At 45.8% G+C, this 24,516-nt stretch overlaps 1 protein-coding gene across 1 annotated transcript in view; it reads right to left on the reverse strand.

Annotated features, from left to right (window-relative positions):
* The window catches only part of LOC141145987 (uncharacterized), a 374,157-nt gene that overhangs the window by 348,421 nt on the left and 1,220 nt on the right, over nt 1-24,516 (reverse strand). The gene's annotated exons all lie outside the window — the stretch shown is intronic.

Below are 24,516 nucleotides of genomic sequence, written 5' to 3' on the forward strand. Positions count from 1 at the left end.
TATCATTCTTTAATTCTTTCCGCAAAGCATGTTCTTCCTTTATCTGGTGGAGCAAACCTCCCAGAATCAAATTTACCAGACTAAACTTACCCAAAAATAAAGGGGGGATAGCTCTTCCAGACCTCCAAAAATACCACCAAGCTGCTCTTTTGACACGAATAGTAGACTGGAACATCCACCAAACAGTTAAAGACTGGGTGTCTCTAGAGCAATCACTTTTCTCCCACCAAATAAACCATATCCCGTGGATTCGCCAAGCGCACCACTCAAAAAACATTAAAACCCACCCTCTTATAGGTCCCACACTAGAAATATTTTTTAACACCTATAAAAAAAAGAATCCAGTTCCTTGGATGAGTCCTTTAACACCACTGAGGAACAATCCAGACTTTGTCCCAGGTTTAGAAAAAAATTTCCTCACTAATTCATGGCCATATGGTGAAATTCTGGTCAAACACTTTTTTAAAAATGGAAAACTTTTATCTAGAGATGAAATAAACAGAGATAGCGACCCTCCACCGATCTCACAATGGAAATACATACAAATTAGACACTACCTAACCAGCAACGAGACAACTCAGCACTGGACTAGACCATTTACGACACTAGAAGACCTATGTACAAGGACAACCCCACAGAGACACATCATTTCCTTTCTCTACAACTCACTCTTTGTGAACAATTCGGAGTTCTCCAGTTCGTCATGCCAAGCCTGGGAACAGGACCTCAACTTAAACCTGTCAGAGGAAAACTGGGAAAAAATTTTCATGTACACACATAAAGGTTCACTAAATGTCGCCACTCAAGAATGCTGCTTTAAAATCATCACTAGATGGTATAGAACTCCCACCTTATTGCACAAGTTCTCTCCCCAGACCTCTGACAGGGTTGGAGATGCAAAATTGAGGAGGGCTCGATGATCCACATTTGGTGGACTTGCCCGCTTATCCAAAATTTTTGGAAGATGGTTCATGAAACCATTACGTCAATCACCTCAGAAAACTTAAGTTTTAACCCAGCACAATACCTGCTACACTATAATTCAATACCCAAAAGACAATACCTAAAGTCTCTAACTATGTTTATGATAAATGCTGCAAGACATTGTATCCCCTGCCACTGGCGCTCTAATTCTATCCCATAAAAAATAGAATGGTTTCGTAGAATAAACAAGATAGAAAGTATAGAAGAACTCATAAGCATTTCTCAAGAAAAAATAATTAACTATGCTTCTACATGGCATAAATGGATAGAATTCAAAAACTCTCAGTCCTACAAAGCAATCAATATTTAATGACAAAAGCTACTGTCCAGAAACAAGATCTATAAGAAGGTTCAAGAAAAACACACGGAAAATATAAGTTGTTTGCCCACTCTCATCTCCCCCCCCCTTTTTTTTTTTTTTATTTTATCCCCCTTCCCCTCCTCCCCCTCTCTCCCTTCTCCATTAGGACACAGTTTAAGCTAGTAAACGATTACTATTTCAATACATGAATACCTCGTTGCTACTTGAGTATATGTATTAGCATTAAAACATTGATACTGTATAAAATCATAATGTCTTCATATACTGTCCTAAAATGTTTTCAACCCAAATGTCATATGTAACATTTTTTCTGCAAATGTACCACTATAACGATGTCTTGTGATTAATTGTTCTTTCAATAAAAACCTTTGTGAAACAAAAAAAAAAAAAAGAACGTGAGGCCCCAAAAAATTTTAAACTCCTCCACTGTTAGGGCTCTCCATTCGTAGGGACGGGCATAAGAGGACGTTGGATTGCTTGCAATAAATTGTTGGGCATATAGGTTGCACTGGGCAACAATAGATGCAAGCATGTCCTCAGTAAAAATAAGGTGGAAAAAGTCTATCGGGGAAAAATTTTCTGTGTCCACCTGGACTCCTGGCTGGGCAGTGAAAGGGGGAACGTTAGCTTCCCCTGAATTGGGTGGCAGCCACAAGGGGTTTTGAAGGGAATAGGGAAGGCTGGCATAGGACCTAACCCTTTGGGCCTGAGGTGACACCCCACTGGTACGTGGCCTTTGCCGAGGTACTGCGGTGCTGGTGGATGGCACCACGGTGCTGGTGGATGGCACCGCGGTGCTGGTGGATGGCACTGCCTCCTCACCAGTACGCCTTCGTCTGGCGGGCGGACTCTCATTCTCCTCCTCTGAGGTTGTCAGTGTACCACTGGTTAGGACAGGCTCGTAGTCCACGTCAGACTCAGAGTCGGAAAATGAGGAGGAATCCGAAGCGGAGAGCTCCCCGTTGCTCTCGTCGCCCGCAAGAATACTGTAGCTGAATATACTCTTCTAGCCATTGTTGGTGATGACAGAAGGCACTGAGGACAAGTGACACTGATGATAGCTGGCACTCTTACGTGGCACTGATGACACTGATACGTGGCATTGGTGACACTGATAACAGATGGCACGTGCACTGACGGGTGGTACTGACAGATGGTATTGACAGGTTGCACTGACAGGTGGAACTGATGGCAGGTGGAACTGATGGCAGGTGGAACTGACGGCAGGTGGAACTGACGGCAGGTGGAACTGACGGCAGGGGGTACTGGCAGATGGCACTGGCAGATGGCACTGGCAGATCTGACTGACAGATGGGACTGACAGAGGCACTGGCAGATGGCACTGGCACTGGCAGATGGCACTGGCAGATGGCACTGGAAGGTGGCACAGGCAGGTGGCACAGGCAGATGGCACAGGCAGATGGCACTGGCAGATGGCACTGGCAGATCTGACTGACAGATGGGACTGACAGAGGCACTGGCACTGGCAGATGGCACTGGCACTGGCAGATGGCACTGGCAGATGGCACTGGCAAATGGCACTGACAGATGGCACTGGCAGATGGCACTGGAAGATGGCACTGGCAGATGGCACGTGCAGATGGCACGGGCAGATGGCACGTGCAGATGGCACTGATATGTGAGTTGGCACGGTGTATGTGTTTTACTCACAGTAACTCTCAGTAACTCTCTCTCAGTAATACACAGATCGCTCTCCCTCCTCACACGCTGTCTCTGCGTGAGGAGGGAGAGCCGGCAATGAGAGATGATCTCATATGTTTACATTTGAGATCATCTCTCATTGGCAGAGCGATCGCGCTGAAAACGGCCGCGCCCGCGGGATCGCGCAACGCGGAAGTAAACAGGAGGACGTCCAGGGATGCCCTCCCAGCAGATAGCGTCCGCGCTGCAGCCGTCTTTCGGCTATAGCGCGGGCGCGAAGTGGTTAAGGACCTCGCTAATGAGTTTTTGTTGGAGAGTTTTGTCTTTCAGGTACGTCTGGAGATGCTGGTTTGCATGTGAATAGCAGAAGCACAGTCTGAAATTGCTGGCTAGTGGGGGAGAATTATGGGAGAAATGCTGAATAGACAACAAGGAATTATAAAGAATTCATCAAGCAACGGACCTTTTTTTTCTTTTTTTTTTCTTCAACGCCCTAATTTTTAATTTTTCTCCCTTTTCCTGATATATTTTGCTTTTAGTTTTTTATTTTCTTTATGTTTTATTTCTTGAACTTTATCTTAAAACCAAAAAGAAGCATTTAAACCTAAAATAATTTTCATAACATCTGTACATATTACATAATGTGTATTGATCAATATATTTGAAATCTAAGGTGAGATGCTGCACAATGGCTTGGCATAGCATAAATTATAGTATGTTGGGTGGTTTTCCTAAATTTATAAGAGGGGTGAGTGAAATTCATCACTCTAGTCATGATTTGAAACTTTGTTGATTCAGTTGTTTATAATATGCTAAAGGCTATGACATATATGGATGAAAAAGACCTTTCTACCTTTCATGGTGAGGATACTGGCAAGAATTTCCACTGCCGCTTTGTCTGGATAGAAGATCTGATAAACACTGATGTCAAGCTGATTCTATCTGAACCATCGTGTGGGGGTATATGTATATGTTGGTATACCATTCAGGTGTAATTGTGGACTGAATGATCCAAGTAACTGCTCTATTGAAGGCAATGAGGGGTCGGCCTACAGCAAATTACAAAAGCAAATTGTGGCTGGCAATCAACAAAGATGGACTCATGAATGTCAAGTGCAAGGAAATAGTTTGCAGTACAGTTTTTACTGCCATATCCAAAACTTTTTGACCTTGAAAGTGAGTGCTGGTACATTGATAGTTCTTCTTACTATAAAGATGAAAGTAGAATGTTTGTGTAAAAGCATCTTTAAAAATGAAAAGCTTGAGCCTGGAGATGAAAAAAATCATGGACTTATGTGGATTGGAGTTCCCAGAGCATACCAAGTTTACTTTCAGTGAGATGGTGAGAGATGTGATGAAGTCAGACCAAAGGATGGACTGTGACATCAACTCGTCTTTGCGCAATATTCAAGATCTTGATGTGATATAATAAGGCCTAACAGCTATATGGGCAACTGATGTTTACCAAATCCTTTTCTAGTCATGGTCTAAAAGTTATATTATCTAATAACCATTTCATGGGGATATTTTAGAGGCTGGCGAAGAGAGATGTAACCAGTTTCAAGTTCATATTTTATATGAGCCATTGTAAAGCATCCAGTACCTTAAATCATAATGATATTTTTTGTTGTTTGATTTATGGGTCAGTTCTAGTAGTTAGAACCGACCCAAGTGGGGGTATATGTTGTATATGTTGTAATATGTTCACCGATTTATGTGGGACATTATTATATGTATGTACACATACAGTCAATATTGACCAGGCCAGAATTCAATTGACAATGGTTGATTTGTCCAAGTCAACTGAATTTTAACATATCAAGGGGACAGCTGAAGACTCTTTGATGTGTTGATCTTAGGCAAGTCTACCTAGGTGTGTGAGGTGAGGTATGGTCTGGAAACCTAGTTGAACATTTCAAAGGGTACATTGTTTAAAGGACCATAGAAGAAGTATTTATTGATGGTAATTAGACTTGAGGGGGTAACAATAAGATCAAAGAGTATTTTGGGTTGACCTAGCAGAAACTCCCTCCTAGTGGACTAGTATTTCATAGAGGACATTCAAGCTGGCATTTAGTTTTAAGTTAGGCTTATCTGTGTGTGAACACACAGACCTAAGAAATGGGACTCTGAATGATATCTACTCTGTTGGATTTTTTTGTCATCTGTGGACTTTGGACTTTGTTCTGTGTTGGAAGTCAATAAAGTGCATCTCTCTGGAAGAATTGGGTTGCTGCGGAAGAGTACTTACTAATTAATTATCATACCCACTCTCTACCTGCACTACATATTTTTATATCACTACAAACTGCAGGCAGCTACATTATTTAAAGTTAGTGTAGTGTGTCCTCTGCACAGTGTTCAGCTAAAGCTACCTGTAGAAGGTTGGTGGTGTTTTCCTGATCCTATCACTACCGCAGGCAGCTACATTATTTAAACGTTAGTGTAGTGAGCCCTCTGCACAGTGTTCAGCTAAAGCTACCTGTAGAAGGTTGGTGGTGTTTTCCTGATCCTATTAGTACCGCAGGCAGCTACATTATTTACAAGTTAGTGTAGTGCAACCTCTGCACAGTGTTCAGCTAAAGCTACAAGTTAGTGTAGTGCGACCTCTGCACAGTGTTCAGCTAAAGCTACGAGTTAGTGTAGTGCGAACTCTGCACAGTGTTCAGCTAAAGCTACCTGTAGAAGGTTGGTGGTGTTTTCCTGATCCTATCACTACCGCAGGCAGCTACGTTAAACGTTAGTGTAGTGCGTCCTCTGCACAGTGTTCAGCTAAAGCTACGATTTAGTGTAGTGCGACCTCTGCACAGTGTTCAGCTAAAGCTACAAGTTAGTGTAGTGCAACCTCTGCACAGTGTTCAGCTAAAGCTACAAATTAGTGTAGTGTGACCTCTGCACAGTGTTCAGCTAAAGCTACAAGTTAGTGTAGTGTGACCTCTGCACAGTGTTCAGCTAAAGCTACCTGTAGAATATTGGTGGTGTTTTTCTGATCCTATCATGACCGCAGGCAGCTACATTATTTACACGTTAGTGTAGTGCGACCTCTGCACAGTGTTCAGCTAAAACTACCTGTAGAATGTTGGTGGTGTTTTCCTGATCCTATCACTACCGCAGGCAGCTATATTATTTAAACCTTAGTGTAGTGCGTCCTCTGCACAGTGTTCAGCTAAAGCTACCTGTAGAAGGTTGGTGGTGTTTTCCTGATCCTATCGCTACCGCAGGCAGGTACATTATTTAAACATTAGCGTAGTGCGTCCTCTGCACAGTGTTCAGCTAAAGTTACCTGTAGAAGGTTGGTGGTGTTTTCCTGATTCTATCACTACCGCAGGCAGCTACATTATTTAAACGTTAGTGTCGTGCGTCCTCTGCACAGTGTTCAGCTAAAGCTACGAGTTAGTGTAATGCGACCTCTGTACAGTGTTCAGCTAAAGCTACCTGTAGAAGATTGGTGGTGTTCTCATACTAATAATACTACAGGCAGGCAGTTGATTTTGCTAGCTGCAGTATCAGTATATATATATATATATGTATATATATATATATCCCAGCTTAGTGCAGCTACATCTCACTGCAGGCCATTAGTATGTCTGGAAGGCCAACAGGGAGAGGCAGACAGTCACAAGCCAATAAAAGAGGGCCAGCAGGCTCTGTGTCTAGAGGCAACAGTGCTGGTCGTGGACACGGTGCATCCTCATCAGCACTTGGCGGTGGGACACGCTTGGCCTTTTTTTCAGCAGCTGGCCGTGTTGAGCCGCAACATGCGGAAGACTTGGTCGAGTGGATGACCAAGCCATCCTCATCCTCCTCATCCTCTCTTACCCATGCTCAGGGTACTTTGTCTGGCAAAGCAGCTGCCAACTCGGCCTCTTCCCTCGGCTCAATGGAATCAGTCACTCCTTCCCTAGCCCCACCATGTCCTCCTGAGGAGTCCCCCAAACTGTTTGACCACAGTGTTGGGTACATGCTCCAGGAGGATGTCCAGCGTTTTGAAGGCTCCGATGATGGTACTCAGCTAGAGGAAGGCAGTAACGTGAGCCCAGACAGAGAGGGTGCCCAAGAAGGACAGCAATCTGGCAGTCATGTTGCCCCTGCTGCAGCATACTGCCAGGTTTGCTCCAGTGATGAGGAGGGAGGGGATGATGAGGTCACTGACTCCACGTGGGTGCCTGATAGGAGAGAGGAGGAGGCACATCACCAATGAGGCAGGATGCCCTCCTGGGGGCAGCTTAAGGGCAGCACACTGACTGCATCACACCGCAAAGCTCCGCATGTGTAGGGCGCTGCTGTCTCTGCATGTTATTCCAAAAGTTCTTTGGTGTGGGCCTTTTTTGAGATGAGTGCATCAGATTGCACCACTGCTATTTGCAACATATGTCTCAAGCGTATTTTGCGTGGCCAAAACATCTCCCGCTTGGGCACCACATGCTTGACCAGACATATGTTGACCTGCCATGCAGTTCGTTGGCAAGCGTACCTAAAAGACCCACACCAAAGAACAGAGGACCTCTCCTTGCTCCTCATCAGCTGAGATCTCCAACCCCACTATATCTTCAGTCCTCTCTGAGACCTGCACTGAGAGGAATGAAGGTGTAGAATTAGGTGTGTCACAGCCAAGTACTTGTGGGCAATCTGCTATCGGTACACCAAAGTCAGATTGTAACAGGCAAATTTCCCTGCCCAAGCTGCTGCGAAAGAAGTTCGCTCTCAGCCATCCACATGCCCAGCGGTTGAATGCTAGCTTGGCAAAATTGCTAGCACTTCAACTGCTACCGTTTCAGTTGGTAGACTCTGCCTCTTCCATGAGTTTATGGAATGTGTGGTTCCACTTTTTCTCACGGAAGGCGATTCCGGCTCTCTATCGGCATGTGGAAGGCAATGTCCATGCCTCACTGGACAGGGCGGTCAGTGCATTGGGTGACTCTGAATGCAGCTGGGAAGGACACAGGACAAGGTTCAGTAGTGTTGGAGGTTGTTCCACCACCACGCCTCCAAAATGCTACTACTGGTGATTCTGACAAACCTCTCTCCTCCACCCCCTCCTGCTCTTCTTCCTCCATGGCCTCTGCCTGTGCTTTGCCCTCAGAACCAGCGGTGGTCCATAGGCGTTCAAGGGGCTACGCAACTATGCAGGCCAAAAGATGCCATGCGGTGCTTGAGCTGGTGTGCTTGGGGGACAGGAGCCACACTGGGGCAGAGGTTCTGTCAGCTCTGCAGGGGCAGGTTCAGAGGTGGTTGATGCCATGCCAACTTAAGCCAGGAATGGTGTTTTGCGACAATGGCACCAACCTTCTCTCCACCCTCCGACAGGGACAAATGACCCACGTGCCCTGTTTGGCTCACGTCCTTAACTTGGTGGTACATCGGTTCTTGGGCAGGTACCCGGGCTTACAGGATGTCCTGAGGCAGGCCAGGAAAGTCTGTGTGCATTTCCGCATATAATGCCAGTGCTCGGCTGGCTGACCTCCAAAAGGAATTTAACCTGCCCAAGAACTGCCTAATCTATGTCATGCCCACCAGGTGGAACTCAACGTTGGCCATGCTGCAGCGGCTGCACATGCAGCAGAGGGCCATCAATGAGTACCTGTGTGACTATGGCACCAGGACAGGGTCAGGAGAGCTTGTTTTTTTTCCCCACGCCAGTGGGCCATGATCAGGGATGCATGCACTGTCCTGTCACCATTTGAGGAGGCCACGAGGATGGTGAGCAGTGACAGTGCATGCATCAGTGACACTGTCCCCCCTTGTCCACCTGTTGGAGCACACGCTGCAGGGAATAATGGACAGGGTACTTGAGGCAGAACAGAGGCAGGAAGAGGAGGACTTCCTTAGCTCTCAAGGCCCCTTTATCCAGACCGTGTTCCTGCATGCCTGCTGACCACACAGGAAGAGGACGAGGAGGAGGAGGAGGAGGAAGAGGAGGATTGTGTCAGCATGGAGGTGGAGCCTGGCACTCAGCATCAGCAGCAGTCTTTAAGGGATCATTTACAGTCCCAAGAAACCCATGGACTTGTACGTGGCTGGGAGGAGGTGGCTGCGGATCATTTCATCCTTAGTGACCCAGAGGACTCCGGACCGAATGCCTCAACAAACATACGCTGCATGGCCTCCCTGATCCTGTAAAGCCTGCGGAAGGATCCTCTTATTCGTGGTATCAAGGAGAGGGATCAATACTGGCTGGCAACCCTCCTTGATCCACGTTACAAGGGTAAGGTTGCGGACCTTATCTTGCCATCGCAGGGAGAGCAGAGGATGAAACATCTTTGGGAGGCCTTGCAGAAATGTCTGTGCAACACGTTCCCAGAAACTGGGAGGTTACAAACTTCTGTTCCTGGACAACGTGTTGCTGAGGCTTCGGTCAGTCAAAGAAGGAGCGGTGGAGAAGGTGGCCGTCTGACCGATTTTTTAGTCTGCAGCCCCAAGGTATGATCGGTTCCAGCAACCATCGCCAGCATCTGTTTTACATGGTGCAGGAATACCTAGGGGCAAGATCTGACTTGGACACCTTTCCCACGAAAATCCTCTGGGTTACTGGGTCTTGATGATGGATCACTGGCCACAGCTTGCACAGTATGCAATTGAGCTACTGGCCTGTCCTGCATCCAGCGTTCTTTCGGAATACACATTCAGTGCTGCTGGAGGTTTTGTAACCAATCACAGGGTGCACCTGTCCACCGACTCGGTTGATCGACTGACCTTCATAAAAATGAATCAGTCTTGGATCACCACCAGCTTCCAAGCACCTGATGCTGACATAACCGAATAATTTTTTTTGAAATGTCAGATCCCTTCAAGACTGCCTATGCTGATGCTGCGTGACTATCCTGTTATGCTAAGGTGACTATCCTTTTCCTCCTCAATGATCATGCTGATAGCTTGTAAGAATATTTTTGGTTCTGGGCGCCGCCACCAGTGGCTAAGGCCCAATTTTTCAGCCCCTGTTTAACAGGGGCGTGTGATTACAATTTTTGATGCAATATTTTGCAAGGAGGGTTCGTTGCTGCACTCAACTAGAGTATATGTGAGGGGTTGCAGTGTTGTGGCACCAGCACCAGTGCCTAAGGCCCAATTTTTCATCCCCTGTTTAACAGGGGCGTGTAATTACAATTTTTGATGCAATACTTTGCAGCAGGGCTTGTTCCTGCGCTCCAACTAGAGTATCTGTGAGGAGTTGCAGTGTTGTGGCACCAGCACCAGTGCCTAAGGCCCAATTTTTCAGCCCCTGTTTAACAGGGGCATGTAATTACAATTTTTGATGCAATATTTTGCAAGGAGGGTTCGTTGCTGCACTCAACTAGAGTATTTGTGAGGGGTTGCAGTGTTGTGGCACCAGTGCCTAAGGCCCACTTTTTCAGCCCCTGTTTAACAGGGGAGTGTAATTACAATTTTTGATGCAATACTTTGCAGCAGGGCTCGTTCCTGCGTTCCAACTAGAGTATCTGTGAGGGGTTGCAGTGTTGTGGCACCAGCACCAGTGCCTAAGGCCCAATTTTTCAGCCCCTGTTTAGCAGGGGCATGTAATTACAATTTTTGATGCAATATTTTACAGGAGGGCTCATTCCTCTGCTCCAACTAGAGTATCTGTGAGGGGTTGCAGTGTTGTGGCACCAGTGCCTAAGGCCCAATTTTTCTGCCCCTGTTCAATAGGGACATGTAATTACAATTCTTGATCTAATATTTCACAGCAGGGCCCGTTTCTGCGCCCACCAAGAGTAACTGTGAGGACTTACAGTGTTGTGGCACCAGCACCAAAACCACCAAAGGCCCAATTTTTCTGAACCTGTTCAACAGGGGCATGTAATTACAATTCTTGATCCAATATTTCACAGCAGAGCCCGTTCCTGCGCCCACCAAGAGTAACTGTGAGGGCTTACAGTGTTGTGGCAACACCAACACGTAAGGCCCCAATTTCTGCAGAGTATATAGGGCAGGCCCCTACTTTCAAACATCCAACTTGCAAAAGACTCCTACTTGCAAATGAAAGGAGACAACAGGAAGTGAGATGAAATCTACCCCTAGGAAGGGAAATTCTCTCCTGTAAGAGTTAATATGGGAAAAACATGTCTCCTTTCCACTGATGCTTTATCACCAATCCTTGTTTCACTAAAAACCCCAAATTGTCAAAAAACATTTGTCATTGGGACAGAAAGTGAGGTAAAATCTTCTGAAGAGGTGCACAGACAGCAATAACCGTTAACCCTTACCTATGTTAACCCTTACCTATGTTTTCCAAAAAGCTTAAAAATAGATTTTTTGGCTGGAGCTACACTTTAAAAATGTACCAGTTCAAAATTACAAACAGATTCGACTTAACAACAAACCTACAGTCCCTGTCTTGTTTGCACCGCCTGTATACTGCTGTTCAGAGGGCCTGGGGCCCCACGCATTTCCTTTTTTTAATTTGGGTGCAGGGTATCCCTTAATATCCACACAAGACCCAAGGGGCCTGGTAATGGACTGGGAGGGGTACCCATGCCATTTGTCTCACTGATTTTCATCCATATTACCGGGACCGGACATTACATTAAAGCCGTAAGCAGTTTTAAATGACTTTTATTCCTTTAAAAATGTCATTTTGTGCAGGGACTGTTCTAAGCACAGGAAACACGCGCCACTTTACAGGCATACTATAGACATCTCCCAGGTACGATATTTAAAGGAATATTTTACTTTTTTTTTTCACTTTAAGCATCATTAAAATCACTGCTCCCGAAAAAACGGCCGTTTTTAAAACATTTTTTTGCATTGATCCATGTCCCTGGGGCAGGACCCGGGTCCCCAAACCCTTTTTAGGACAATACCATGCAAATTAGCCTTTAAAATTAGCACTTTTGATTTCAAATGTTCGAGTCCTATAGACTTCAACGGGGTTCTAAAGTTTGCGCAAATTTTCGGTCCGTTCGCAGGTTCTGGTGCGAACTGAACCGGGGGGTGTTCGGCTCATCCCTAGTACTGTGTACCCTGCACAGTTCCACCTACAGTATAGCTACCTGAAGACAGGTGCTTGCGTAGGCTTTTGACGTATTTCCAGTTACTGTAATGTGTACCCTGCACAGTTGCACCTACAGTATAGCTACCTGCAGCCAGGTGCTTGTGTAGGCTCTTGACGTATTTCCAGTTACTGTACTATGTACCCTGCACAGTTGCACCTACAGTATAGCTACCTGAAGCCAGGTGCTTGTGTAGGCTCTTGACGTATTTCCGGTTACTGTACTGTGTACCCTGCACAGTTGCACCTACAGTATAGCTAACTGAAGCCAGGTGCTTGTGTAGGCTCTTGACGTATTTCCAGTTACTGTACTGTGTACCCTGCACAGTTGCACCTACAGTATAACTACCTGAAGCCAGGTGCTTGTGTAGGCTCTTGACGTATTTCAAGTTACTGTACTGTGTACCCTGCACAATTGCACCTACAGTATAGCTACCTGAAGACAAGTGCAGATGTTCTCATACTAATAATACTACAGGCAGGCAGTTGATTCTGCTAGCTGCAGTATAATCGGTATATATATATATATATATACATCCCAGTTTTGTGCAGCTACATCTCACTGCAGGCCATTAGTATGTCTGGAAGGCCAACAAGGAGAGGCAGACAGTCACAAGCCAATAAAAGAGGGCAAGCAGGATCTGTGTCTAGAGGCAACAGTGCTGGTTGTGAACACGGTGCATTCTCATCAGAACGTGGTCATGGGACACGCTTGGCGTTTTTTCGGCAGCTGGCCACGTTGAGCCGCAACATGCGGAAGACTTGGTTGAGTGGATGACCAAGCCGTCCTCATCCTCCTCATCCTCTCTCACCCAGGCTCAGGGTACTTTGTCTGGCAAAGCAGCTGCCAACGCGGCCTCTTCCCTCGGCTCAATGGCATCAGTGACTCCTTTCCTAGACCCACCATGTCCTGAGGAGTCCCCGAACTATTTGACCACAGTGTTGGGTACATGCTCCAGGAGGATACCCAGCGTTTTGAAGGCTCCGATGATGGTACTCAGCTAGAGGAAGGCAGTAACGTGAGCCCAGACAGAGGGGGTGCCCAAGAAGGACAGCAATCTGGCAGTCATGTTCCCCCTGCTGCAGCATACTGCCAGGTTTGCTCCAGTGATGAGGAGGGAGGGTATGATGAGGTCACTGACTCCACGTGGGTGCCTGATAGGAGAGAGGAGGAAAAGGAGGAGGCACATCACCAACAAGGCAGGATGCCCTCCAGGGGCCAGCCTAAGGGCAGCACACTGACTGCATCACACCGCAGCACTCCGCATGTGCAGGGCGCTGCTGTCTCTGCACGTTATTCCAAAAGTTCTTCGGTGTGGGCCTTTTTTGAGATGAGTGCATCAGATCCCAACGCTGCTATTTGCAACATATGTCTCAAGCGTATCTCGCGTGGCCAAAACATCTCCCGCTTGGGCACCACATGCTTGACCAGACATATATTGACCTGCCATGCAGTTTGTTGGCAAGCGTACCTAAAAGACCCACACCAAAGAACAAAGTGGACCTCTCCTTGCTCCTCATCAGTTGGGATCTCCAATCCCACTATACCTTCAGTCCTTTCTGAGACCTGCACTGAGAGGAATGAAGATGTAGAATTAGGTGTGTCACAGCCAAGTACTTGCGGGCAATCTGCTATCGGTACACCAACGTCAGATTGTACCAGGCAAATTTCCCTGCTCCAGCTGCTGCACCGCAGAAAGAAGTTAGCTCCCAGCCTTCCACATGCCCAGCGGTTGAATGCTAGCTTGGCAAAATTGCTAGCACTTCAACTGCTACCTTTTCAGTTGGTAGACTCTGCCCCCTTCCATGAGCTTGTGGAATGTGCGGTTCCTCAGTGACAGGTTCCCAAACGCCACTTTTTCTCATGGAAGGCGATTCTGGCTGTCTACCGGCATGTGGAAGGCAATGTCTTGGCCTCGCTGGACAGGGCGGTCAGCGGTAAGGTGCATATTACCGCTGACTCATGGTCCAGCAGGCATGGACAGGGACGTTACCTAAGTTTCACGGAGCATTGGGTGACTCTGCTGGCAGCTGGGAAGGATGCAGGACAAGGTGCAGTAGTGTTGGAGGTTTTTCCACCACCACGCCTCCAAAATGCCACTACTAGTGATTCTGACACACCTCTCTCCTCCACCCCTCCTCTTCTTCTTCCTCCATGGCCTCTTCCTGTGTTTTGTCCTCGGAACCAGCAGTGCTCCGTAGGCGTTCAAGGGGCTACGCAAGTACGCAGGCCAAAAGATGCCATGCGGTGCTTGAACTGATATGCTTGGGGGACAGAAGCCACACTGGGGCAGAGATTCTGTCAGCTCTGCAGGGGCAGGTTCAGAGGTGGTTGATGCCATGCCAACTTAAGCCAGGAATGGTGGTTTGCGACAATGGCACCAACCTCCTCTCCGCCCTCCGACAGGGACAACTGACCCATGTGCCCTGTTTGGCTCACGTCCTTAACTTGGTGGTGCAGCAGTTCTTGGGCAGGTACCCGGGCTTACAGGATGTCCTGAAGCAGGCCAGGAAAGTCTTGTGCATTTCTGCCGGTCATATAATGCCAGTGCTCAGCTGGCTGACCTCCAAAAGGAATTTAACCTGCCCAAGAACCGCCTAATCTGTGACATGCCCACCAGGTGGAACTCAACATTGGCCATGCTGCAGCGGCTGCACACGCAGCAGAGGGCCATCAATGAGTACCTGTGCGACTATGGCACCAGGACAGGGTCAGGGGAGCTTGTTTTTTTTCCCCACGCCAGTGGGCCATGATTAGAGATGCATGCACTGTCCTGTCACCATTTGAGGAGGCCACGAGGATGGTGAGCAGTGACAGTGTATGCATCAGTGACACTGTCCCCCTTGTCCACCTGTTGGAGCACACGCTGCGTGGAATAATGGACAGAGCACTTGAGGCAGAACAGAGGCAGGAAGAGGAGGACTTCCTTAGCTCTCAAGGCCCCCTTTATCCAGACAGTGTTCCTGCGTGCCTGCCGATCACACAGGAAGAGGATGAGGAGGAGGATTGTGTCAGCATGGAGGTGGAGCCTGGCACTCAGCATCAGCAGCAGTCTTTAAGGGATCATTTACAGTCCCAAGAAACCTATGGACTTGTACGTGGCTGGGAGGAGGTGGCTGCGGATCATTTCATTCTTAGTGACCCAGAGGACTCCGGACCGAATGCCTCAGCAAACCTATGCTACATGGCCTCCCTTATCCTGCAAAGCCTGCGGAAGGATCCTCGTATTCATGGTATCAAGGAGAGGGATCAATACTGGCTGGCAACTCTCCTTGATCCACGTTACAAGAGTCAGGTTGCAGACCTTATCTTGCCGTCGCAGAGGGAGCAGAGGATGAAACATCTTCGGGAGGCCTTGCAGAAAGGTCTGTGCAACGCGTTCCCAGAGACTGGGAGGTTACAAACTCCTGTTCCTGGACAACGTGTTGCCGAGGCTTCGGTCAGTCAAAGAAGGAGCATTGGAGAAGATGGCCGTCTGACTGATGCGCTCAGACAATTTTTTAGTCTGCAGCCCCAAGGTCTGATCGGTTCCAGCAACCATCGCCAGCATCTGTTTTACATGCTGCAGGAATACCTAGGGGCAAGATCTGACTTGGTCACCTTTCCCACAGAAAATCATCTGGGTTACTGGGTCTTGAGGACGGATCACTGGCCAGAGCTTGCACAGTATGCAATTGAGCTACTGGCCTGTCCTGCATCCAGCGTTTTTTCGAAACGCACATTCAGTGCTGCTGGAGGCTTTGTAACCGATCACAGGGTGCGCCTGTCCACCGACTCGGTCGATCGACTGACCTTCATAAAAATGAATCAGGCTTGGATCACCACCAGATACCAAGCACCTGGTGCTGATGTAACCAAATAAATTTAAAAAAAAGTCAGATTCCTTCAAGACTGCCTATGCTTGCGACTATCCTGTGACTATCCTGTTATGCTCAGTGACTATCCTCTTCCTCCTCAATGATCATGCTGAAAGCTTGTAAGAATATTTTTGTTTCTGTGTGCCGCCACCAATGGCTAAGGCCCAATTTTTCAGCCTCTGTTTAAAAGGGGCGTGTAATTACAATTTTTGATGCAATTCTTTGCAGCAGGGCTCATTCCTGCGCTCCAACTATAGTATCTGTGAGGTGTTGCAGTGTTGTGGCACCAGTGCTTAAGGCCCAATTTTTCAGCCCCTGTTTAACAGGGGCGTGTAATTACAATTTTTGATGCAATTCTTTGCAGCAGGGCTCGTTCCTGCGTTCCAACTAGAGTATCTGTGAGGGGTTGCAGTGTTGTGGAACCAGTGCCTAAGGCCCAATTTTTCAGCCCCTGTTTAACAGGGGCGTGTAATTACAATTTTTGATGTAATTCTTTGCAGCAGGGCTCGTTCCTGCGCTCCAACTAGAGTATCTGTGAGGGGTTGCAGTGTTGTGGCACCAGCACCAGTGCCTAAGGCCCAATTTTCTGTCCCTGTTCAACAGGGACATATAATTACAATTCTTGATCTAATATTTCACAGCAGGGCCCGTTCCAGCACCCACCAAGAGTAACTGTGAGGACTTACAGTGTTGTGGCACCAGCACCACCACCAAAGGCCCAATTTTTCTGCCCCTGTTCAACAGGTGCATGTAATTACAATTCTTGATCTAATATTTCACAGCAGGGCCCGTTCCAGCGCCCACCAAGAGTAACTGTGAGGACTTACAGTGTTGTGGCACAAGCACAACCACCATCACCAAAGGCCCTATTTTTCTGCCCCTGTTCAACAGGGGCATGTAATTACAATTCTTGACCTAATATTTCACAGCAGGGCCCTGTGAGGCCTTACAGTGTTGTGGCAACACCAACACCTAAGGCTACTTACAATTTCTGCAGAGTATATAGGGCAGGCCCCTACTTTCAAACATCCAACTTACAAACGACTACTACTTGCAAACGAAAGGAGACAACAGGAAGTGAGATGAAATCTACCCCTAGGAAGGGAAATTCTCTCCTGTAAGAGTTAATATGGGAAAAACATTTCTTCTTTCCACTGATGCTTTATCACCAATCCTTGTTTCACTAAAAACCCCACATTTTCTAAAAATATTTGTCATTGTGACAGAGAGTGAGGTGAAATCTTCTGAAGAGGAGCACAGACAGCAAAACAAATGTCACAGGGGTGATAACTAGGGATGCACCAAAATTTCGGCCGCTGAAACAAATCGGCTGAAAATAGCCCTTTGGGCAAAAAGCCGAAAGATAATTTTTGTTGATACCGAACGGGGCGGGGCCTGCCCCTGCCCCTGGTGCTGCCTATCAGGGGGGCAGCTGCCTGTTTGATTACAGTGCCGGGAACATCACAGCTTTCATTTCAATAGCTGTGTGTTCCCCGTGCTGTAATCAAACAGGTGGCGTCGGCTCCCTCCCATCACTGGCTGCAATGGGGACACAGGCTGCACTACTGGGGACACTGGCTGCAATGGGGACACTGGCTGCAATGAGGACACTGGCTGCACTACTGGGGACACTGGCTGCAATTGGGACACTGGCTGCAGCAATGGGGACACTGGCTGCAATACTGGGGACACTTGCTGCATTACTGGGGACACTGGCAGCACTACCGTGGAGACTGGCTGCACTACCGGGGAAACTGGCTGGCTGCATCTGATGGGCACTGGTGAGGCTCCAATGATCTCTTGTATCATGTCCGCAGTCTCTGACCCTCTGACCATGTCCCCAGTCTCTGACCATCTCCTGTACCATGTCTGCAGTCTCTGACCATCTCCTGTACCATGTCCGCAGTCTCTGACCATCTCCTGTACCATGTCTGCAGTCTCTGACCATCTCCTGTACCATGTCTGCAGTCTCTGACCATCTCCTGTACCATGTCTGCAGTCTGACCATCTCCTGTACCATGTCCCCAGTCTCTGACCATCTCCTGTACCATGTCTGCAGTCTCTGACCATCTCCTGTACCATGTCTGCAGTCTCTGATCATCCCCTGTACCATCTCTGCAGTCTCTGACCATCTCCTGTACCATGTCTGCAGTCTGACCATCTCCTGTACCATGTCTGCAGTCTCTGACCATCTCCTGTACCATGTCTGCAGTCTCTGATCATCTCCTGTACCATGTCTGCAGCCTCTGATCATCTCCTGTACCATGTCTGCAGTCTCTAACCATCTCCTGTACCATGTCTGCAGTCTCTGATCATCTCCTGTACCATGTCTGCAGTCCCTGATCATCTCCTGTACCATGTCTGCAGTCTGACCATCTCCTGTACCATGTCCCCAGTCCCTGACCATCTCCTGTACTATGTCTGCAGTCTCTGACCATCTCCTGTACCATGTCTGCAGTCTCTGACCATGTCCTGTACCATGTCCTCAGTCTCTGACCATCTCCTGTACCATCTCTGCAGTCTCTGATCATCTCCTGTACCATCTCTGCAATATCTGAGCACCTCCTGTACCATGTCTGCAGTCTCTGATCATCTCCTGTACCATGTCTGCAGTCTGACCATCTCCTGTACCATGTCCCCAGTCTCTGACCATCTCCTGTACCATGTTCCCAAGTCTCTGACCATCTCCTGTACCACGTCCCCAGTCTCTGACCATCTCCTGTACCATGTCTGCAGTCTCTGACCATCTCCTGTACCATGTCTGCAGTCTCTGACCATCTCCTGTACCATCTCTGCAGTCTCTGACCATCTCCTGTACCATCTCTGCAGTCTCTGATCATCTCCTGTACCATCTCTGCAGTCGCTGACCATCTCCTGTATAAAAATATTTTTAAAAACAGTCACTTTCGGTATCGGTGTTGTTTCGGTATTGGTTTCGGTTTTCGGGATCAAGGAAGATTTATTTTCGGTATCTGTTTCGGCACCAAAAAACCCATTCGGTGCATCCCTAGTGATAACCCTTCCATATGTTTTCCAAAAAGCTTAAAAATAGATTTTTTGGCTGAAGCTACACTTTAAAAATGTACCAGTTCAAAATTACAAACAGATTCTACTTAACAACAAACCTACAGTCCCTGTCTTTTTTGCACCGCCTGTATACTGCTGTTCAGAGTATATAGGGCCTGGGGGCCCCACGCCTTTCCTTTTTTTAATTTGTGTGCGGGGTTCCCCTAATATCCACACAAGACCCAAAGGGCCTGGTAATGGACTGGGGGGGGTGGTACCCATGCCGTTTGTCTCACTGATTTTCATCCATATTGTCGGGACCCGACATTACATTAAAGCCACAAGCAGTTTTAAATGACTTTTATTCCTTTAAAAATGTCATTTTGTGCAGGGACTGTTCTGAGCACGGGAAACACGCGCCACTTTACAGGCATACTATAGACACCCCCCAGGTACGATATTTAAAGGAATATTTCACTTTTTTTTCACTTCAAGCATCATTAAAATTACTGCTCCCGAAAAAAACTGACGTTTTTAAAACTTTTTTTTGCATTGATACATGTCCCCTGTGGCAGGACCCGGGTCCCCAGACCCTTTTTAGGACAATACCATGCAAATTAGCCTTTAAAATTAGCACTTTTGATTTTGAACGTTCGAGTCCCATAGACTTCAATGGGATTCTAACGTTCATGCAAAGTTTCGGTCAGTTCGCAGATTCTGGTGCGAACTGAACCGGGGGGGGGGGGGGGTGTTCGGATCATCCCTAATCCTGGAGTCATTAATGATAAGGTACACTGTTCCTGGCTGCACTGGTGAAATTGCCACAGTTAACAGGTGACAGCTTGCTGCAGGTTATTCACATTACACTGGTGGGCTACTGATCAAGGACACTGTGAGCTGGCTGGCACTGGTGTTTTTAAAACTTTGTGACAGACACTGATAACATTCTCAGTAAGCTGTAATGATGCTCTCTCCTCTCACAGATGCTCTGTGAAAGAAGAGAGAAGCAATGGCTGCACAATGCAGCCTTTGTTTTCATTTTGTTATCACTATGATTGGTCATAACGATCAGATCACATGATACAGGACCATGGATTTCCTCATGAAGAATGAGGAGAATAATAAATTCAATACCTTCGCCATCTCTCCATCCTTAGTAACTAGATTCCCTTTATCATTCTTTGGTCCCATAAAGAATGATGAAGGGAATCTAATTACTAAGGATGCAGAGATGGCGAAGGTATTGAATTTATTCTTCTCCTCAGTCTTCACGAGGGAATTGGGGGGCTTCAGTAACCAAAACTGCAATGTTTATCCTCATGACACGTCACAGGAAGGACCCTCATGGCTAACAGAGGACAGAATAAGAAATAGACTTGAAAAACTTAGAGACGTGGTGTATCTGGATTTTTCAAAAGCATTTGATACAGTTCCCCATAAACGTTTACTGTACAAACTAAGGTCCGTTGGCATAGACCATAGGGTGAGTACATGGACTGAAAACTGGCTACAGGGGCGAGTTCAAAGGGTAGTGATAAATGGGGAGTACTCGGAAAGGTCCGGGGTGGAAAGTGGGGTCCCCAATGGTTCTATCTATGGACCAATCCTATTTAATTTATTCATAAACAACCCGTAGGATTGGGTAAACAGCTCAATTTTAGTATTTGCAAACGATACTAAGCTAAGCAGGGCAATACCTTCTCCGCAGGATGTGGAAACCATGCAAGAAGATCTGAACAAATTAATGGGGTGGGCAACTACATGGAAAAAGGTTTAATGTAGAAAAATGGAAAATAATGCATTTGGGTGGCAAAAATGTGAATGCAATCTACTCATAGGGGGGGAGAACCTCTGGGAGAATCTAGGATGGAAAAGCACCTTGGGGTCTTAGTAGATGACAGGTTTAACAATGGCAAGCTGCTACAAGCAAAGCAAACAGAATATTGGCATGCATTAAAAAGGGGATTAACTCCAGAGATAAAATGATAATTTTCCCACTCTACAAGACTCTGCTCCGGCCGCACCTGGAGTATGCTGTTAAGTTCTGGGCTAATAAAGGGACTGAAGGACACTAGTTATGAGTAGGGATGAGCCCGATGTTCGCGTTGAACGTAAATTTGAGGCGAACATCGGGTGTTCGCCTGTTCGCCGAACAGCGAACATTATGCAGTGTTCGCGGTAAATTCGAAAGCCGCAGAACACTGTTAAAGTCTATGGGACATTAACATGAAAAATCAAAAGTGCTCATTTTAAAGGCTTGTATGCAATTTATTGCCATAAAAAGTGTATGGGGACCCGGGTCAATGCAAAAAAAGTTTTAAAAACATCTGTTATTTCGGGAGCAGTGATTTTAATAATGCTTAAAGTGTAACAATAAAAATGAAATATTCCTGGGGGGTGCCTGGGGTTTGTCCTTAGTATGCCTGTAAAGTGGCACACTTTTCCCGTGTTTAGAACAGTACCACAGCAAAATGACTCTAAAGGAATAAAAGTCATTTAAAACTGAGCACAGCTGTAATGAATTGTCGGGTCTTGGCAATATAGATAAAACTCATTGAAAAAAACGGCATGGGTTCCCCCCCAGTCCATTACCAGGCCCTTTGAGTCTGGTATAAATATTAAGGGGAACCCTGAACCCAAATTTTTTTTTTAAAATGCATGGAGGTCCCCCCAAAATCCATACCAGGCCCTTCAGGTCTGGTGTGGATTTTAAGGGGAACCCTGAGCCAAAATAAAAAAAAATGGCGTAGGGATCCCCTCCAAAATTTATACCAGATCCTTATCTGAGCACGCAAACTAGCAGGCGCAGGAATAGAAGGGGGACGAGAGAGCCGCCCAACAAACCGAAAAAAGGAAAAAAAAAAACACAACTGCTCTGCCTCCATAGGAGGCTCCTGCCGAGTGACGATTGGACTGGTGGGAACCCATGCCGTTTTTTTCAATGAGCTTTCTCTATATTGCCGAGACCCGACAATTCATTACAGCCACGATCAGTTTTAAATGACTTTGTTTCCTTTAGAAATGTAATTTTGCTGTGGTATTGTTCTAAACAAGGGAAAAATGCGCCACTTTAAAGGCATACTATAGACACCATCCAGGCACGATATTTAAAGGAATATTTCATTTTTATTGTTTCACTTGTTTCAATTGTTTCAAGCATTATTAAAATCACTGCTCCCGAAAAAACGTCCGTTTTGTAAAACTTTTTTTTTGCATCGATACATGTCCCCTGGGGCAGGACCTGGGTCCCCAAACATTTTTTATGGCAATAACTTGCATATAAGCCTTTAAAATTAGCACTTTTGATTTTTCATGTTCGTGTCCCATAGACTTTAATGGTGTTCGTCCAAATTGTTTGCCTGTTCGCAAGTTCTGGTGTGAACCGAACCGGGGGGTGTTCTCTCTGGAGAACAGACGCTTGAGAGGGGATATGATTTCAATTTACAAATACCGTACTGGTTCCCCCACAAAAAGACACATGACCATTTACTAAAATTTGAAGAAAAGCGGTTTACCCTTAAAGTGTGTAGAGGGTGTACAGTGGTTTCAGCAGGGAGCATAGATAATTTCAAAAAATTATTAGATAAGCACCTGAACGACCACAACATACAGGGATATACAATGTAATACTAACATAAAATCACACACATAGGTTGGACTTGATCACTGTGTCTTTTTTCAACCTTGCCTACTAAGTAACTATGATAAATTTTATTGGTCCTGTACCCAGTTATGTCCAAGGGACACAGTGATCATCGGGCTTGCCGGTGTGTGCTCTAGGAGTCACACATGAGCTGCTGATGTGGAGGATGTATGGGTACATCCAAAGCTCCCATCTAACCATTTATATACATGGGATGGACAGGAGGTGGTTAAACTGTAATGTTGAGGTTTACATTTAAAAGTGGCTACTGAGGGTCCTGTTCAAACTGTTTTTAGGGGGTCAAGAAAGTTCAGCACTGGCAAATGAAAAGAAAAAAGGTCTTGCTCAAAATGTAGTCTAAAAATAGTGATGAAATACTGCGTACATATGCACAAAAATATTTTTTTTCTCTGAATATACTGCACTGTAATGCTGATCTCTAGATTTTGCACTAAATGGCGGGGGGGGGGTATCAAGGGTGCTTTATAAGGGACTGGTACAAATGATTAATTACTGGACACTTTTTAGCCCAATACAACAATGTCAATGAGCCCTAAAAAAAATAAATTCAAAATAGCCTAAAAGTCACCACCCTCTCTAAAATCAGCCCAATCCAAGTACAATCTCAGCTTTTGTCAATACTCTTGTTGATCTTTACATATACCTTTTCTGTGAAAAAAAAAAATCTAAATCAGTCCTAAAATTGTGGGTCAGCTCCACCCAAATTGATATTTTAACTTTGGGTAGCTGCTGAAAATTTGAAAAGCTTGTTGCCTCCAATATTGTTCATGGAATTAACTAAAGTTAGGTTATACACAAGTAAGGAAAGAAAGGGGACTTTAAAGGTGCAAATCGACATAATATTCATAAAATCATTGTTTATTTGATATGAATAAAAATTATTCTTTGTATAAAATTCGAAGTCACAAGACTGATATGTTTAACAGACACATTTTACATATTCTGTGTTACAACTGATGCACCCATCTCAACATGTTTCACCAAATATTTTTCAGCTTCTTCAGGAGTATGTGCATCAATCTGTTGAATTTCAATCAAATATTATCTAAAGTTTCAATGGCAGTTGACATCCATAGGATAATGGTCTAGGCAACTGAGTAGACAGCCATAGGGAGGATAAGGGTCCAGGAGGGAATCAAGGTTCCTACGTAAAACTCGGGAGTCATTTTAGACTATTTTTATCTGGAATATCCAACACCCAAAAGGTATAAGGATCCACAGACTTTGTCAGTAGGATATTTTCTGTTTGTTTTACTCCCTTGTGGCTCCAGCAAAGTTTGCTGGCAGTCGCAGGTTTCGGCTGTCAGAATAAACAGCCAGCAGCCAGAGATTTGTCCATCCATGTTGCTCAGGAAATCTATGGATTTCTTTCATTCAGCACACCGGGTTGAAGGAGCAAAATCTTTATTCTTATGGCCAACATTAATTATGTTCCAATTAGAGGGTAAGGAAATACAAATTGTTAAAAATAAGGTCATGACACTGGAGTGTCTAAAAGAAAAAATGTAGAAAGCTGAAAGGTGACTCATTGTACTACCGCAAGCTTAAAATTAAAATATATTTTTAGGTGATGTTACTATTAATATTTCAGTTTAATAAATGTAATTTCTGTGTTTAAGGTACTTTTTGTACAAAGCAGCAAAAGATTCCCCAAAGTGTAAAACAGTGTTCTTCCCAATATACAATAGACACGATAAGCATATTTTTATTCTACTGATAAGGTCATTTTTAATCAAAACTTCTAAGAAGCAGCCATATTTAGGATTAGTCTACCGAGCCACCCAAATTCACTGCTTATTTTCTAAAGAATCCCAAGATAATTTATACATTGGCCCTTACAGTGTGCACCTACTTAGTTCCACAATTAATAAAGACAGTTTAATGCCCCTAAAAACCAGGAAAAACATATTCAAGAGAGGAATACAGAAAGCTTTAGGCCAGCCTCACATTTGTACATTGTGGTAAAATGTGTGGGTTACTTGCAGTGCCATTAATTCAGAATTAATGGGCTGCCCTAACACAGTACACCATATA

The sequence above is a fragment of the Aquarana catesbeiana genome, linkage group LG05, assembly GCF_042186555.1.
Source record: "Aquarana catesbeiana isolate 2022-GZ linkage group LG05, ASM4218655v1, whole genome shotgun sequence".
In the NCBI taxonomy this organism is placed as follows: domain Eukaryota; kingdom Metazoa; phylum Chordata; class Amphibia; order Anura; family Ranidae; genus Aquarana; species Aquarana catesbeiana.